We start from the raw sequence: 6,009 nt of genomic DNA on the forward strand, positions 1-6,009 counted from the left end.
TGGGGACCTCCATGGTCATGTACATGGCAGTGCTTGGCAGCTGGACCTTCTGCCACCCTGGAGCCCACATCACGGAGGTTGCATCCGCTGCTCTTCAGCTGTGTGTGCAGCACAGCTTGGCCTCCACACTGGTCCTCGGCATCAACAACGTGAAAAACCAGCAGTCTGAGGTCCTGAAGAAATCAGAAATCAGAAATCAGAAATTGCTTTATTGCCAGGTATGATTTTACACATACGAGGAATTTATTGTGGTAAAGTTGGTGCAGACACATCTACTAAAAATAAAAGTACAAAATATAACAATATAAATATATATACACAAGTCTGTTTTTTTTTTTTTTTTTTCGGAAACACAGTCTGTTTTTTTTAATTCCGAAAAAAGTCCAAACTGAGCGTTAATGTAACGCATAGAGTTGTGTGTGTCAATGTGGCAGGATGAGGCAGAGGTGGAGTCTGAAGAGTGTCAGGGGGGGTTCCGGGCCTTGTTGATAAGGCTGACAGCAGATGGGAAAAAACTGTTCTTGTGGCGTGAGGTTTTGGTCCTGATGGACCGCAGCCTTCTGCCAGAGGGGAGCGTCTCAAAGTGTTTGTGTCCGGGGTGAGAGGGATCGGCCACAATCATTTCTGCACGCCTCAGGGTCCTGGAGGTGTACAGGTCCTGGAGAGATGGAAGATTGCAGCCAATCACCTTCTCTGCAGAACGAATGACACGCTGCAGTCTGCCCTTGTCCTTGGCGGTGGCAGCAGCGTACCAGATGGTGATGGAGGAGGTGAGGATGGACTTAATGATGGCTGTGTAGAAGTACACCATCATTGTCTTTGGCAGGCTGAATTTCTTCAGCTGCCGTAGGAAATACATCCTCTGCTGTGCTTTCCTGATGAGGGAGCTGATGTTCGGCTCCCACTTGAGGTCCTGGGAGATGATTGTTCCCAGGAAGCGGAAAGACTCCACAGTGTCAATAGTAGAGTCACAGAGGGTGATGGGGACAGGTGAGGCTGAGTTCTTCCTGTTGTCCACAACCATCTCCACTGTTTTTAGAGCGTTGAGCTCCAGGTTGTTCTGGTTGCACCAAGTCACCAGATGGTCAACCTCCCACCTGTAGGCGGACTCGTCGCCATCAGAGATGAGTCCGATGGGGGTGGTGTCGTCCGCAAACTTCAGGAGCTTGACAGACTGGTGACTGGAGGTGCAGCTGTTTGTGTACAGGGAGAAGAGCAGAGGAGAAAGGACGCAGCCCTGGGGGGATCCGGTGCTGATGGTCTTAGCGTCGGAGACGTGTTTCCCCAGCTTCACGCACTGTTTCCTGTCAGACAGGAAGTCTGTAATCCACCTGCTGGTGGAGTCAGGCACGCTCAGCTGGGAGAGCTTCTCCTGAAGCAGAGTTGGGATGATGGTGTTGAAGGCAGAGCTGAAATCCATAAACAGGATCCTAGCGTAGGTTCCTGCGGAGTCCAGGTGCTGGAGGATGAAGTGGAGGGCCAAGTTGACTGCATCGTCTACAGACCTGTTGGCTCTGTAGGCAAACTGCAGGGGGTCTAGGAGAGAGTCAGTGATGTTTTTGAGGTGTGAGAGCACAAGGCGCTCAAAAGACTTCATGACCACAGAGGTCAGGGCAACGGGTCTGAAGTCATTAAGTCCTGTGGTCCTTGGCTTTTTGGGAACAGGGATGATGGTTGAGGACTTGAAGCAGGCAGGCACGTGGCATGTCTCCAGTGAGGTGTTAAAAATGTCTGTGAACACTGGAGACAGCTGATCAGCGCAGTGCTTCAAGGCGGACGGGGAAACAGAATCCGGTCCAGCTGCCTTCCGGGGATTCTGTCTCCTGAAGAGTTTGTTGACGTCCCTCTCATGGATGGAAAGAGTCGTCACTGAGGTGGGTGGGGAGGGGGAGGGGAGGGCCTTTAAGGTGGGCCTTGGTGGAGGTGACTGGAGCTGGAGCTGTTGGGATGGGTCGAGGGGGATGGTTGCTGGACTGTCCCTTTGTCTTTCAAAGCGGCAGTAGAACTCGTTCAGGTCGTTGGCTAGGCGTCGATCGTTGATGGAGTGGGGGGCTTTAGGCTTGTAGTTAGTGATCTGTCTGAGCCCTTTCCAGACAGACGCAGAGTCGTTAGCTGAGAACTGGTGTTGGAGCTTCTCAGAGTACAGTCGTTTAGCCACTATCACCGCCTTGCTAAACTTCATTCATTTTTCAGATCTCATAAGACAATAACAAATACCCTGTGCGAGGACTTTGCAGACCACTTCAGGTACAAAATTGATAACATCAAATCCAGTCTTTTATCCCAACCGGTTTTAACTACCAACACGTCTGGATCACAGGTTCTACCTGAGGAAACACTGGAGAGTTTTGCCCTGGTTGATGCAAGGACACTTGGTCGAGTTTTCTCCCAGGTAAACCCCACAACCTGCCTTTTAGATCCAATTCCCACACCGTTTTTTAAAACACTCTATGGATTCTTTGAGGAACAGCTGTTATACATGGTGAATTGCTCTTCGGACGGGTGTCTTCCCCGCCTCCTTTAAAACAGCGGTGATGAAGCCCCTTCGGAAGAAGAGCAATTTAGACCCCAACATTCTTAATAACTACCAACCTGTATCCAACTTACCTTTTTGAAGTAAAATTTTAGAAAAACTAGTTTTTAACCAAGTAAATGACTTTTCAAACAAAAATAACATTTTAGAGAGGCATCAGTCTGGTTTTAGGATGAACCACAGTACCGAGACAGCCCTTTTAAAGATTTTGAACGATATCAGGTGCAACTTGGATAACCACAAGCTCACAGTCTTGGTACTCCTGGATCTAACTGCTGCTTTCGATACAGTAGACCATCGCATTTTATTAGACAGGCTGAGGCACCTGGTTGGCCTCTCAGGTACTGCTTTTAACTGGCTCGTCTCATTACCTCACTGACTGACACTTCTTTGGAAGTTGGGATGCGTGTTCCTCAGGAACCCATGAGATCAAGTGTGGGGTTCCCCAGGGATCAATTTTAGGTCCAACTCTTTTTAATCTTTACATGCTACCTCTCGGGTACGTCATCAGGAGGCACGGCATCAGCTTCCATAGTTATGCTGATGATACGCAACTGTACATTGCCGTGTCTCCTGATGACACAGGGCCAATTGATGCCTTTTTTAGCTGCATTTTAGACATAAAGTCATGGATGGCAGAAAATTTCCTTCAGCTCAACTAGTACAAAACAGAGGTCTTAGTCATTGGTCCTGAAGGCCAGAGAGAGAAACTTTTACCAAAACTACAAGATCTTAAACCAACACATTCTGTAAAAAATCTGGGCATGATTTTTGACTCTGAGCTTACTTTTATTCCACACATCAAAAACATAACAAAGATAGGTTTTTACCATCTCAAGAGTATAGCCAGAGTCCGCCCGTTTCTCTCTCAGGCCAGCACGGAGGTGCTGATGCATGCTTTTATCTCCTGTCGCTTCGATTACTGTAATGCCCTGCTCTCTGGTCTTCCCAAAAAGAGTATCTCCAATCTTCAATTACTACAGAATTCAGCCGCATGAGTGCTGATGAGGACCAGAGGGCAGGAGCACATTACACCAGTTTTAAAATCACTGCATTGGCTTCCCGTGCATTTCAGGATAGATTTTAAGGTTCTTTTATTAGTTTTTAAATGTCTTAACGATCTTGCGCCTTCTTATTTATCTGACCTACTTTTACCCTACCAACCCTCGCGGACCCTGAGGTCCTCCGGTACTGGCCTCTTAACCATTCCAAAAGTAAGAACTAAAACACACGGGGAGGCGGCTTTTAGTTATTATGGACACCGATTGTGGAACAGCCTGCCGGAGAGCCTCAGTGCCGCAGAGACTGTTGATGTTTTTAAAAAGAGGCTCAAGACCCACCTTTTTAAGGTCTCCTGTCTGCCTGGGTCGGGGTGGTCTCGGGCGGCGCCCCTCGGTCATGAGCCAGGGGCCCTCTCAGTGTGGATGGCCCCCAAAGGTGGCTTGCTCCTTATAATGTCCATATGGGTGTGTGTGCGGGTGTGTGTGTGCGTTCGTGTCTGTGTGTGTGTTTCTGTATGTAGTTATGGAGGCGGGAGGTCTGGGTTTTCTTCTTTCTTGTTTTTAGCCTCTGTGAGGCACTTTGTGTTGCTTTTTATGTATGTAGTTATGGGAGCGGGAGGGCTGGGTTTTCTTCTTTCTTGTTTATAGCCTCTGTGAGGCACTTTGTGTTGCTTTTTAAGTATGAAAAGTGCCATATAAATAAATAAAGTTAAAGTTAATTCTACTCAGGTAAAACGAAATTAGCACTTTGAAATTCATGTACATGTTATTCTTACATTCTTTATTAAACTCCTTAGCTATTATCTGAAGGGGACTTATTCATTTTTGGTCATAAAATTTCAGATCTTCAGATAGACTTCATGGCAAAGCAGGGCCATGAGTATACAAAAGACAACAGGGAGTTTGCGCTCATGCTCCATCTACATGGTCCAAAAGCATACAAGTACCTCAGAGAGACTCAACATTTTCCCCTCCCACATCCACATACATTACAAAAGTAGTCTTAATGTTGTCCAATGGCATTTTTGGATATTACTGATGCAAACACATTAAATAGCTAGTTCTCAATTTTTTTTACAAGCGGCTGCGTTTGGTAGGTGACAAGCCTGGCCTGAATAAGATGATGCTGAATATGCTGGAGAGAAGATGCCAGGAAGACCAGGCTAAATATGGATGTGTTGCACTCATGTTGGATGCCATGGCCATCAGAAAACATATGCAATATAAACCAAATACCCAGTCAGTATATGTATGAATCATATTGATACTGTATATATGATTTATATATATATATTATGATTTTCTCTGATATATAACTTTGATCTCTTTGTATATGTATATGTATATGTATATATATATGTATGTATATATGTGTGTGTGTATATATATATGGTATTGAGGTATTGATACTCTATATATGATTTATATATTCATTTTCTCATAACTATATCTGATATATAACTTCTATGTATTGTTATGTTTTATATAGAAATATAATGTGTTCATTAGTCAGTATTTTGTGTATATATGTACATATTTATAGCCTAATCACATTTTGTCTCTTCACATTATTAAAACAGTTGACTTTACTGCCACTATCTTTACTGCCACTATGTGTGTGTGTGTGTGTGTGTGTGTGTGTGTGTGTGTGTATATATATATATATATATATATATATTAGGGGTGTGAATCTTTAACCCAGAAACCGATCCGATTCGATCTCGATTCACAGGCTACAATTCGATTCAGGGACGATTCCTAAAAAATATTCAGCGATTCGATCCGATTCAATCCGATTGGATCCGATTCGATACAAATTGACAAATTACTGTAACTCCCAGGCACTTTGTTACTAAGAAAAAGAGAAAAACAGAGATGAGACTTCAAAACAACTTTTGTTTATTTTGTATACAAAGAATAAACCAAAATGGACTTATACACTTGAACAACTTTAAACTCTGCCTGTACTTAAAATAAGGTTACTAAAATTAAAAAATTGAAAAACAGAAAAAAAATGAAGTTGGAAGCTTTACCAACTGAAAAACAAGTGCTACAAATAACTTAGATACATATACTATAATAGAACATCCAACAGGTCTTTGATAGTTGCAAGGGTATAAACTACAGAAATAAACTACTTGTGTGTTCTGACAACATAACAACACAACTGACTTGTGTCATCTGACAACATAACATTTTTGCAGTCTACCTAAGGCAAAAAAAACCAACAAATCTATGCTCCAAAGAGCAATAGTAGTGTTTGTGTGTGTCTGAGTGGATGTGTGTGACTGTGTGTGAATACACTGAAGTAATAAAAGAGCCCAATAGGCCAGAGCGCCTGTGTGAGGAGGAGAGGAGAGCAGAGTCGAGATGGATGAGAGAGGAAAGAGGATCTAAAACATATAAAATATATCACATGACTGCTTTACTTAGGGTTTTAGAGGAGATGAGTGGAGGACAGAGGAGCGAGAGATG

Source organism: Chaetodon auriga, chromosome 11, assembly GCF_051107435.1.
Source record: "Chaetodon auriga isolate fChaAug3 chromosome 11, fChaAug3.hap1, whole genome shotgun sequence".
Classification (NCBI taxonomy): domain Eukaryota; kingdom Metazoa; phylum Chordata; class Actinopteri; order Chaetodontiformes; family Chaetodontidae; genus Chaetodon; species Chaetodon auriga.